The sequence below is a fragment of the Agelaius tricolor genome, unplaced genomic scaffold (assembly GCF_023055355.1).
Source record: "Agelaius tricolor isolate 1412-34295 unplaced genomic scaffold, bAgeTri1.0.p SCAF_14, whole genome shotgun sequence".
Classification (NCBI taxonomy): Eukaryota; Metazoa; Chordata; class Aves; order Passeriformes; family Icteridae; genus Agelaius; species Agelaius tricolor.
The window spans coordinates 8,415,683-8,428,516 of NW_027269274.1; the positions used below are offsets into that span (position 1 = coordinate 8,415,683).

The following is a 12,834-nucleotide window of genomic DNA, read 5'->3' on the forward strand; positions in this document are numbered from 1 at the left end:
AGCTGTCCAGTACATGAATTCCATACAGCACTGCTTGGATCCTGTAATTATGGCTACAGTAGAAACATCAGGGCCAGGGACACAGACACGATTTTACAGCAGAAATGCAAAGCAGCAAATGTGTTTCTGTTGGTGAAGAAAGCTGACAGCTAAATGTTCTCTTAACCTGCACATCCAGCAGCCTGAATGCCTACCTGGGCTGCCTGTCAAAATCAAATATTGCCAGTGGGATCAGTTCTTGATTCATCCTTGGCTTGGTGTGTCTCATTGTCCGAGAGGAAAATGGGGGAAGCTGAGCATAAGTGGTGGACATTTGTCTGAGGACCTGGGGTGAAAGAGCTGAGGTGCAGGACAATGCTGAGCTTCAAATAAGGATGATATCAACTGTGACTGGGTATTTTTACACCCCAACCTGTGCTAAAATGGTGCAAATCTCTTGCCCCCAAAGCTGCCAGAGGATGCTCCTCCCGAGCAGCCAGACCCTCCTCGAAGCAGATTCACAAAATCCGTGCCAAGTGATTCACAGGCTGCCATCGAACTGTCACTCACGAGGGGCTCACAATGGAAACTGTTGCTCGAAATGCCGTGGGAATGGGAAGCATATGTTTGAGTGAGAGAGACAATCAAACAAAGGAGTGGGTGGCTGGGGAATTGCAGCCACAACAGCGGCAAGAGCCGAGCCTCGCGCGCAGCCCGGGAGCGAGTTCAGGGGCTGTGCCCTCATCTAACACTTGGGTAACAGCTCTGTGCTTAGTAAGCTGAGATAATTTCCCCAGTATTGAAGCCAGCTCTAAACATGTTCAGAAGTGAAGGTACAAAACTGAAGATACCAAGCCAAAAGCCTATTTCGTGCTCAATTATAAGCAAAGGTTTGTATGTGGTATCCCGTTGCTGTAGCTGCTGCATAATAGAACTGCCCAGAGAGACACTGGAACCAGCAGCTCAACGTGACCTCAGAGCTTCAGCACTGCCTTTGTGTGAGTGTCATATCTAGGCTGTGTAGGTGGAAAGGCATTAATAACTCCTGCAGTAAGCAGTTATTTGAGAAGGGAAGGGGGTGATGGATATTGGAAATATGTTGGACTGAGCGTACTTGAGGCTCTGTTGTTTGCCAGGATGTCAGTCTCTACACAAAAGCAGAGGAATTGCAGGGATAAACTCAAATGCCCCACTTGTGTCAGCACCTGGGAATGCTGCAAGCCTCCAGCTACCACTGCAGTAGCACCTGTGCCGAGAGTTTGTGCAGGGATTTCACAAACAGCTTCCACAGCTTCAGGCTCTCAGCATTTCTATTTCTCTGCTTCAAGAACACCTTCACATCTGTCATGGCACCTATTACATGTCTTTTACTAGGATGGACCACCAAGAGATGTATAAAATTGGAGCAGACATGGCAAGAAATGCTCCATTTATTCTCCAGCATGTGAGGCTGGAGCATTTTCTGGGTGATGGTCCCAAATCACTGGTTTGTAATTCCTTGGCATTAGGCAGAGTCCCACCACATGGTCAGGATGGAGGAGGATAAACAAGAGATGATAGTCTTGAAAGATTATTTGTAGGGGCTTATATAAGAGATCATGAGCCCCAAAGAGTCTTGCATGAGGCTATTACAGCAAAATAGATTTGAAGAGTAAGAAACTGGATTTGATGACACAAGATGCCCTTTCTAATCCTTTGTTCCTATGAGGAGCGGTCAGCAGAGCTGGGGACTGTGCTGCCTTACTCAGGGACATCAGACAGGTGGCCTCACTTCATGTTTGTTTTTTGTAAAATGATCCTGACCTCTGTCCAAGGGTGCTTTGTGAGTTGGGAATGAAAAGCACTATGTGAAAGGCAGGCATTACTATTATTTGCAAGTGCAGTTTATTGAAAAAGCAGATAAGAAATTGGACAAATCTCTTTCTTGCCTTGGTAAATAATTTTAAAATTGTTGTGTGCAAGGCTTTTCTTCTTCCTCTGTTGCTGGGGCTGTAATAGGAGCTGCAATGTGCTGTGTGGGGGTTTAACACTGAACATTTCCTTTTGCCTATTGCTGTCAGTGACTCCTGTCAGAACACACTAATGAGCACCTAAGTCGTTAGTAATAAACAGCCTCACATTTTGTCTTACTAACAAAGATCAAAGCTGCTATTACATGTAATGATCTGTTATGTTTGATACTTCTCAGGTAACAAAGTGTTTGGAACACATCCCATGACACCAGAAAGTCCCCAGAAAGAAAAACCTCATTCTCCAGTTCTCAGTGGCCCTGGAGCTGCAGCTTGACAATTTTATTATGTTCTACAAATATGGGATTCTTCCATGAAAAATTTTATTGGACCTTTGGATATCATCAAGGTTGAATTCCAGCTAAGACAACTAAACAGCACTGGTTCAAAATATTGCTCTGAACTGTAACTCATATTTTTCTGAATTGTGTACTTGGGAATGAATCTTTTTAAATTGTCCCTTGGCCTAAATAGAAATAAAGTGCCAGGAAAATCAGGTAGCTACTGTGTTTAGGTACATTATAAAGTGTTTACTCCATGTTGTGCTCTTTGATTCAGTTACTGTATGGAGGCTATTTTATCATAGAAAAATTAGATCTTTTAGCAGTGTGGCAATTCATACAAACCAAGACTTTGTTACAGACTAGCCAAGATAAACTTGGAAAGCTGCTTTTCCTTCAGGTGAGTTCTATAACAGGAAATATTAAGCCTCCTGAGATCTTTTTTTTTTTCTGTTCTTTTAATGCATTATGAAAAGGCCTCTGGAGTTTTAAGGGACACAAAACACTTCTGTAAAACAATTAATATGGGAAGTTGCTCGTGGGATAATAATCACATTAGGGTTAGGCTGGCATGAATGGCTGCTCCCAGCCACAAACAACGAGTGGGAGCCTCCCACGCGGAGCAATCCCTGGGCAAGAAATGCTGTGCTCAGAACCCTGCACAGGAAGAAACCCACCATGGGTTAGTTGTTGATTGCTAACACATAATGCAGGAAAAGAAGTCAAACAACAGATGGAAGAGAGAAGAAATGGGTCTGTAAGATGTGCATGAAAAGAGCACCCATAATCCTCCTCTGGAACTGCAGGAAAGCAAAAAACCAAAGCTTTCTGTGTGCCACAAAGTCAGGATGAAAAACAAAATGCCCTCTTTCAGTAAGAGTCATGCTGAGGGAGGCCATGGGTGCAGAGCCTGCCTGAGGGCTTGAGGAGGTCAAGCAGGTCCAAACCAGAGCCTGGTAGAACTTTCCCTGCCTGGCAGCACAGTGTGATCATGCTCAGAACAAATTCAGCTGCTCCATGATAGTCTGTCCTGGAGGGTTACAGCCTGACCTGAGCAGGATGAAAATGCACAATGGATGAGTTCTCATCATTTTCACCAAGGCTCTCTCTGCTCTCCACTGCAGAGCCATGCAGTCCATTGGCTTGAAGTCTTTATGCTTGTCAAAATTAAATACTGGAGCAAAATCACTGATGTTTGATTCCAGTTTTTACTGTCATGCTATTTAAATATTGCCCCTGAAAACCACTTTGATTCAAAGACTTTACCATGACCCAGTCCGGCCCCCAGTATCTTCCATTAGCCCTTTTAAAAACTGTACAGATTGTAACACTATTTCTTTTCCTGTGCAGAGTAAATGAAAAGTCCATTTTGATGGAGTCTGCACTTTTTAGACCCTGAGCAAGGGCTGAATAAACAGGAAATGAAGGTCAGGGAGCAAGAAGCAACAGAGAAGGTAAGGTGAGCAGACAGAATGGTCAAAGATGCTGGCAAATGGGCCAACATAAATGGTTGTCCTTTTGCACTTTAGCATTTCAAGTTGCTGTGATTTCACACAGAAGGAAGACAATGGTTGTGCTGCTGGGAAACACTAAAGAAAAACCTCAGCATCAGTTACATTTGCAAGGCATTTTCAAACCTGCTGCTCAATGGCTTCCTATTTATTATGGAATATTCTGTATTAATTCTGTAGCCTGTGATGAGCAGGCTCTGTGCCAGCCATTCTGCATGGGGGCTGCAGAGCAGATGAGTGCTGAGCTCCATGGAAGATTTCATTTGTGTAAATGAGGAGCCCGTTATCACAGCACTAAAGGTCCTGGTTTTAAAAAAGCCCTCCTGTGACATTATGCACAAAACAACCTCTTTATGCAGCATGAAAATATTTATGTGCTTCGCTCCAGCTTAAAAAGGGAATTTGCAATAGATGAGGGACACGAGAAAGGATTGGAGTGAGAGATAAGGAGAGATTAGAAAAGGCAGATCATGAGGTACATGACATCCTGCAGCAGTATGTGGAGTAAACCCTCGTGGTTTTTTTAAGATATGGACCTTGAAGATGCTGTCTGGATCATTTATATATTCTTACAGAGTTAATTTTCCGTGGGCAAGGAGATATATGCAGAGGTGCTGTTGCTGGAAATGTGAGGAGATGCTGTGCTGAAGACACTGATGAACTTTGTAACCATCTTTGTCCTTTTCAGCCTTCACCTCTCACCCTCGTGGGGCTTGCCTATGGGCTGGGCAATGCTGCAGTGCTGAGCTCCCCCACCCAAAGCAGGAAACACAGGAAAAATCACCAGTGCAGGGCTCAGATGGACGTGGCACAGGAGGAGTGGTCCCAGTGGGGTGGCTTCATAAGCTCAGACCCTCATTCCCTGCCCTTACACAGAAGGAAATTTCCCCAATTTTTTCAATTCCTAAGAGTTTTTCCTGAAGCAGCAGTTCCTCTGAAGGGCTGCAAGGGCTGTGTGCCTCTTTTTCCATGAGTAAACCAGATATGGTTCAGCCACAGCTCTCCTCACTGACTTGTAGGAGCAGCCTGGGAGCTCCACATGTCCCCTGAGTGCCCTGGAACTTGCAGAAGAGGTGTCTGAGGACACACACAGGAGAGCAGATGGGTTATTGGGAGCTTGATCTGATGGGGACACATCAGCCCACGCATCCACTGCCATGCCAGGCAGCTCAGGTGCCTTCAGCAAAGGCTGTGAGTGCAGCATGGGCATGTTTGTTATTTGTCTTTCAGCAGTTCAGCATTGTTCTTGCTCAGATGCAGATGTACCAGCTCCAGGTTCTCCACAGGACAGCTGATGCCACCCCAGGCAGCCCAAAACGGGTGTGAGCTGAGAGATCAATGGGCTGGGAATGGGCTGTGTCAGCTCCTTGAGGACTTTGTGTGTTAATTCAGAAAGCTGTGCTGCTTCTAACCTCCCCCAGCACACATTCACCCACCCCCCAGGTATCAGGCTCTCTTCTGATGCTGTGCTCGAATAAGCCAGTGTTTGGTTTTTAGGTAATGTTGGAGAGGAGGGAAAATGTTCTGCTGGCTCTGTGGGAGCCTGACTGGGCTGCAGGCTCAGGCTGATGCCACAACAGTAGGTCCTGGATGCAGTGGGGGGAGTCAAGGTCAGCTCCTGGCATGTGACAGTACCCTGAAATGTGGCCAGGGACTGAGCACTCCTAAATAAAAATACCTGAATCCATGTGGAATCCGGGGTGATCTCATACCCAGCCATAAAGCAATAAAAATCTAAATGCCCAGTACCCACAGAGCTAATGAAAAACTCTCAAGCCCAAATACCCACAGAGTGACAGCCATGAAAGTTCCAAAATAATTTCTATGCCAGCTTTCTGTGTCCTCCCATCCACTCCCCAGCTCTCACTGTCACTGTGGTCGATGGCTGCTGAAAAGCCTTGTCCAATTCCTGCATCCTGACGTGCAGGCCAGCAGCTCTGTGAAGGAGAAAATGCTGCTGCTCATGTAAGCTGTCCTGTGTGTTGGCAGGGCTGTGAGTTTCAGAACAGAGTGATATATTTCAGCTCTTGTGGAATTTCTGAATAATCAGCTCATCAAAAAATATCATGCAGAGTTCCCTTGTAGTCCTTTCCAACTTGCCACCTCTCCTGCCAATAGCTCCATAGGGTGACCACAGCTTGGCAGAGCCCATTAGCACAGCTCTGCACAATCACTCATGAGTAGAGCTGGCTGGAAAATACACTGTTCCCTCCTGAAAAAAAAAGAAAGAAAAAAGATGAGGTGGGGCAGAGGGTGTGTTTCAGGATGCAGGTTTTTCCCACTTCTCTCTCCAGAACCCTCTTCTGCTCCCCCATTGCTCCTCACCTTTTTTCCTTCTTTGACTCCAAGAAAATAAAAATTCAGCTTGACGTGGCAAAGACATTGGATGCTGTTTGATCTGCTGGTGACTCCTCCTGGCCCCCAGGGCTTGGACTGTCACTGCACTGGCACCTTCTCCACCAGAGACTCCTGAGCAAGTTGTCCTTGGACCTGCACATTTTGCTGCGACTGCCCAGTTTCTTCTCTGGAGTTTCTTGAGAAGACATTCTTGAGATAGATTTCTCTCCCTGAGCAGCACAGCAGCCTGCTGTTTGGGCATCTGGGAGCTGGTACCTTGTCCCTGTGCATGGTGAGAATGGGGATGCTGGCAGGGCCTCAGGGAAACCTGAGCAGCAGTGCTGCAGAGACAAGGGGCTGAGCAGCCAGAGTCCCTTCAGCTGCTCCTCACATCCTGGGCCCCCTCCAGCCATGCCCCCTGTGCTTTCCCACTCATTGCAGGCAGCTGTTTCCAATGGCTTTGGCTGGGAAGAGCAGAGTCCCTCTGTGTCCTCCAAGGATGCTCAGCTGCTGCACTGTGGGGAGGGGGCTGCAGACCCCCCCAGGGCAGGTGGCAAACAGGTCCTGCAGAGGAAGGTGGTGCAAAAATCAATGGTTAGTGCATTAGGATTAAAGCTGTGGCATGAAGGCCTTGTATGACTCAGGTTATTATAAGTTTTTAATATTTTTATTGTATTGTATTATATTTTTTAGTCTGTGGTAGCTGCATTGGCTGTGACACTTGGTGCAACATGGATTTAGTACTTGTGTCAAATTGCAAACCCTGTGTGGGCCACAACTGCATCCATCAGTAGCAATGGCTCCAGCACAGGTTTCCTGTTCTGCCTGTGCCCTCCTGGATCTGTCCTGACCCACCTGCAGCTGCCAAGCATTTGCCCTGTCCCTCTCTACTTGTGTCACCATATCTTTCTGCTCAGGCTTTTGTCATGTCTTTTGTCACCATAGTGACAGGAAAAGAGTGATGATTGCTGGAGTAATTTCCCATATTAGCTAGCACTGGCTTTTCAGCCTAAATCAGCACTTCATTTTCCCTGTGCTCTGGCTGAGCATCACTGGAGCACCATTAAGGAGCAGTGGCAGAGGAGCCTTGGTGTTTTGTGGTGCTGCCAGTGCTCCCTGGGGACAGCTGAGGCAGGACAGGGCCTTCAGGTCACCTCATGTCCCACCAAGAATGCAGAGAGAGAAGGGGAAGACAAAAAAAAAATATATATATTTGCAAAGGTTTCTCCCTGAGTGCATTTGCTCAGTCTCAAGGTCAATAAAAGCAGGAATTTGGGCACTTCCACCTGTCCTGGGGCACGTGCCTGTCTGCAGGGCAATAGGAAGAGCTCCCCAGAGGGAACTGTTCTCCCTCACTGATGCAGTGAGTGGGAAAAGATCCCCCCGTGCCCCCAGGCTGTGCCCTCTGCTCTGCACAAAGCTGGGCTCCAAGGGGGTGCCTCAGTGCCAAACCCTGCTCTCTGCCAGGCCCCATTAGCCATGCAGTGCATCTCAGAGAGACACCCAGCTCACACACACAAATACATACTTAAAAATCAAGATCATTAAGTAAGCAAATGTGTTTAAATAGCAAACAAGCTACTGAAAAGCAGGGAAAGGTCACAAAATGTGAAATGAAAGCAGCTCTTCTGTTCCCCACGCCAGCAGCACTGGTCCTGCCTCAGAGGATATATTAAGAAGAGTCAACCTTCATTTTGAGCACGCTGCCTTTTGTCCTTCTATCACAACATTAACATTATCCCCACATAATTTTATGTATTTAATTTTACAATAGACTGTGTCAGTGAGCACTGCCTGTAAATATTTGATCACCACCGTTCCTCTAGGATTATCTTATCAAGAGTAAAGATATTAAAATAGAAATCTTGTCATATGGCTGCCTTTATACTTCCAGCCTAAGAGCTGATTGACAGAAAATGAACTGCCCGAAGTAGCTGTAAAGTGTCTTTTCACTGAGAGTTTTAATGCCAGAGGCTATAGAAAAAAAGGTTAGCTAGTCACTGGGAACTTATGCCTTAGTTACAGAGCTTTTGTACTGAAGATTAAAAAATAGAATCTGCTAGGGGTATTTTTACAAGTGTAAAATGGCGTTGGTCTTTTTGTATCTTTTTGCCATCACTAATGAGCCTTAAAAAGAGCTTTTCCTTTTTTTGCTGCACTTGAATATTAGATGCAGTTTCACTGCAGCTCACAGACACAGGCTGAAGTTTTGCAAGAACAAGCTCTTGACTTTCCTAACCTGCAAAATTTCTTTTTGGTGATAAAATGGCTTGCAAGCCAGGACTAAATGTTCTTGTCTAGCTTGGAATATCAAACCACTGTAGACAAGTCAAGGTTTCTATTTATGGCCAGCTAAAGACACACTGGTAATGCTGTTTTAATGTTCCTAAATTGTGCTGAAATTGTCATGTGTCTGAAGAGCACCACACTGCAAATATACAGCTGGTCCCTGAGGGCTCACTCAGGCTGAGCTCCAGCACGGATCAATGGGAGTTTTTGCTGGAGTAAGGACCCAAGTGCCAATTGAGGAAGGTACAGCACGAGCAGACTTTAATCACAGGCTTAGAAATCAATAAAGAAGCTGGCTGGGGTGAGCAGACAGGGAGGGGTGTGGGTCCCAGATCTCTGCAGCTCCTACACCCAGCCGGGCACTGGGGCAACAGCTCCTGGCATCCTGGCATCCTTCATAAATCTGGATTTGTCTTGTCCTGATCCTGGAGGGCAGGAGAGGGTGGTTAGTTCACAGATCTGTCCCATTGCAATGACAAACTGCATCCACCAGCATCAAACCACCCAAAGTCTTCCTGACATTAACAAAAGTGTTACTGTGGGATGGCTGAGGCTGGAGTGGCCAGAGACAGCAACCTGGAGCTTTCTGCTTTAACCAGAGCATCCCTCCCACTTTTTTACCCTCCAACATGAACAATAACAGTATGAAATGAAACTAATTGCACATTCAGCAGCCCATTGTTGAGCTGTCATAAAGGGATTTACATGGGTGGCTCCATTAACAGCAGTGGGTGGTCCCCTCCTTGCTCTCCATGGGCTCAGAATGTAGAGAAGCTTGTTCTAACATTTCACTCATGAGAAAGGTCAAGAGCTGTGCTTTTTGTTCAGAGTGCTCAATATATTCAATTAAAATATACTGCTGTGTTCATCAGCTATTAACTATCTTTGCAATAGCTGTAATTAAACAGGTACTTCCCTGTGAAAGAAAATCTTTCAAGACAAATTCTGACATGGGGAGAGAGTGGGAATTTCTCCGGAGTGGCTTTGCCTTGTGTCTCCACTGGGTGTTTTCCTTTCCCTGTTGTTGAAGGAAGGATGGCTGGAGGTGATGGGCAGACCCAGGTCCTGGCATGTCCCTTCCCTGGGCACACTGGGGTGAGCTGGACACCAGCAGATGCTTGGCAACGGTGGGGGAATAAAACCAGCCAGGCAATTTCTTCAATCAGGCAATTCACTTGCAGAAATATCATTTACAAAGTTCCACTTAGAGCCTCAGAGATAAGAAATGGAGAATGAGAGGAGCTGGCTGCTCAGGAGAGTTTAACAAACTCAGAGGTTTTAGAGGGTTCAGCAGCTGGTGGCCTCCAATCCAATGGGTGGAAGAGTTAAAAGCCACACACCCTGCTTTGAAAACCTCCTACAAAAAGCCTGAAATGAAGAAAAACCCCAAAAGGCAGACCAGAGGAAATCAGAGGAAGGAACTGAAAAAAGAAAAAAAGAAATTACCTGAGCCAACTGTTCTAATTATATACACACAGCAGTCAAACAGTGATAGCAATTGTTGGCACTCTTAAGACGGATAGCAGGGAAATGGAGATACAGTGGAAAATAACACACATTAAGGAATTAGTATTCAATTATGCTAAAGAAGGGGGTGTGTATTTACATTAGTCAGAAATCAGGCATGCAGAGAGATGGGTGACAGCAGGGAGAAGTACAGCAGGAAAACCAGAGCGTGATTGTGACAGGTTTCCCTGGTAGCTGTGAACAGGGGGGTGCTGAACCAGGCATGGTACCACCAGCATTGCTGGATTATGTCACAGCTTTTTGCATCTGACAGCATCCAGCATCAGCTGCAGAAGCCTCCAGGCACAGGGATGGAGCAGGGCACGAGGAAATGCAGAGCCTTGGTGCACCACATGGGATAAACTGAGTGTGCCCCCTCTTGCCATGGGGCTGTGGGGACAGTGGAGTGCCTGTTACCCTGCTGCACCAGTTGGTTTTGAGCTCCTGTGTGTTCATGGTCCTCCAGGTCCTTTCACTAAAATATCCCAAAGCTCCTTGTGTGTTTGCCATTCATCCCCACCAGATTCCCTCAGCAAACACCCCTGCTCCTCTGCTGAGGCCTTCAATGCAGATAGAGAATGATCAAAGTAAGCTGCAGCCCAGTCCTTGAAAAAGCTCCCTTACCATTACTGGGCCCTATTAGCCAATTCCTCACCTATTTCTGAGTTATTTAATTAATCCCCATCTTCTCCAGCACGACTTACACTGTTAGATATTCAGAGCACAAAAGCAGGGGATTCACTGAAATCCTGGAGGAGGGGAACTGTTGGATTTCCTTTATCTACAAGATCAGTTAGGGATTTCAGGTTAATCTTGCTTGATAAATCATGTTGCATTTTATCCCATTTGCCTTCATGTCTCTGTAAATGGTCTTTCTCTCAGAAAAATGTGACCAAGCTCTCAGTACTGGAACCAGCAAGCCCTTCCTAAATACCTGCACAACATGGGACACACTGCTTGTACAAAATCCCACCCCTGAGCTTATAAGATGGTCAAGCACCCACCTTGAAAACTGCAGGAGAAAGACTGCCCAGTCTCTGCTGTTGGGAGCCCAAGCCTGCTCCTTAGGTGTCCAATAAACCCAGCAAACATTTTATTTACATAAAATACCTCCAAAATGTCCTGTTGTAAGTTCCTGCTGGTTGATCAGAATCTATAAAACCCAGCTCAGCATGGGCTCATGTGTTTGGGATTTCATTTCTGCACATCTTTCTTAACCTCCAATTTTTCTCCAAATCTTCCTCCTCATCCAAAAGCCAGGTATTTTTCCCACTTTGAGGAAGAAGCCACATACTCATATACTCCTGTCCTGTGCTTTGAGCCAGCTGCTCTCCCTCCAGCCTGCTCTCCCTGGTGCTCCTCATGCCCTGTGTTTGTAGAAGTTGAGCATTTGAAAAGTCTTCCCAAGGTCTAAATCTCAGCAAGTGTCCCTTCATCCTTCCCTTCCTGACCTATTCACACAGCTTGCTTTATTGCCAAAGCTTCCTTTATTATGCCACTTAGATTCTGCTAATTCTAGTTCTTTTTAATAACATATTTTTCATCCAATTCTGCTTCCAGTTCCTTCCTAGATATTGTTTTTTTCCTTTTAAAGTGATCAGGAGCAGGTGGGACCTGCCTGCTGAGTGACAATGCAGATGGTGGAGTTGCAAAGCTCCTTGGGTGGTCAAGCACTTCATAAATTTTGAGCCAGAGATAAACAAAAGAATGGCCAAAAGAAAAGTCTTTCCAGGGAGCAGAAAATCAACAGAACAGCTTTGGCTGGCTGCATATAGGCAAGAATGCTGCACTGCCTTGAGCTGCCCAGGTGTGTGTGCCCCAGCTGCATTTCCAGCTACTGCCCCATCCTGAACTCTTCCAGCAGCACTTGCAAGCCCCACTGAGTCCTGTAACCAGAAGGGAAGGGAACACTGAATCCCAAGCCTCTCCTGATGTAAACCAGGCTGCAGATGATAAAAAACCCATCAGTATCTGTGCTACAGACACTAAACAGAAGATTTCTGCTCAAATCCATCAGCTGAGAAGCAAAGCATCCCCTTCCTAACCCTGGGTGTCCTGTCCAAAGTCCCAGCCACCTCTGCTGGCCCTGCAGCAGGGACCTGGCTCTGCCCTGTCCCCAGCCACCCTCCAGAGTCACTTTTGGACTAGGCTGAGACACTGACTGTCAGGAAAACAAGAGGGAAAATTAACAGTGGCAAGACAGCAAGCCTGGGTGTGTGCACACCTGTGCATCTCCCACAGGACAGACTGCAGCACACTCCCTGTTTGTCAGGCTAAACACAGACAGATGCCAGGAAATGCTCACAGGGGTGGCAGAGGGGAAACTGAAATCTCATTGTTTATAGAGTGGCATCAGGGGACAGAGACACAAAAACAAATGCTCAGGCACAAGCTCAGCCAAGGGTGTTTTGGGCACTCAGTCCCAGGTCCCTGAACAGGGGGCAGCAGCAGCAGCAGCCCACAGAGATGGGGACTTCCCCCAGACCTTCTGGACAGGTGAGATGGGACTGCTGAGCACAGCTGAGCCAAGCACCAGAGCCACAGCCTCTGCAAAAGGCTGATATTCACTGAATACAGATATAGAATGTTTTCAGGTATTTATATATACAAAGATATTTACATATCTAAACTCCAATGCTTTTTAATCTTTAAAATGTCTGCATATATATATATAGATACATATATATATATATGCCCATATATATATATATATATATATGGTGGTTGTACATATATATATATGTATATATATGTATATATACACAAAGACCTTTTAAAAGGTCTTTATAGATACATGCATATGCATGTATAACATCTTCCTAAATATATTTATATTATATATTATATTATATTATATTATTCTATATTCTATTATATTATAGAATATTTACATATATATTAAATATATAAACATATAAAGGT

General features: G+C 45.7%; 1 protein-coding gene across 2 annotated transcripts in view; it reads left to right on the forward strand.

Moving 5' to 3' along the window:
• Nucleotides 1–2,488, forward strand: part of FHIT (fragile histidine triad diadenosine triphosphatase) — a 457,578-nt gene extending 455,090 nt beyond the window's left edge. For both annotated transcript variants that reach the window (XM_071439471.1, XM_071439470.1), the window contains exon 7: nucleotides 2,168–2,488. The gene's annotated coding sequence lies outside the window, so the exon portion shown is untranslated. The remainder of the gene's footprint in view (nucleotides 1–2,167) is intronic.
• Nucleotides 2,489–12,834: the final 10,346 nt, after the last annotated feature.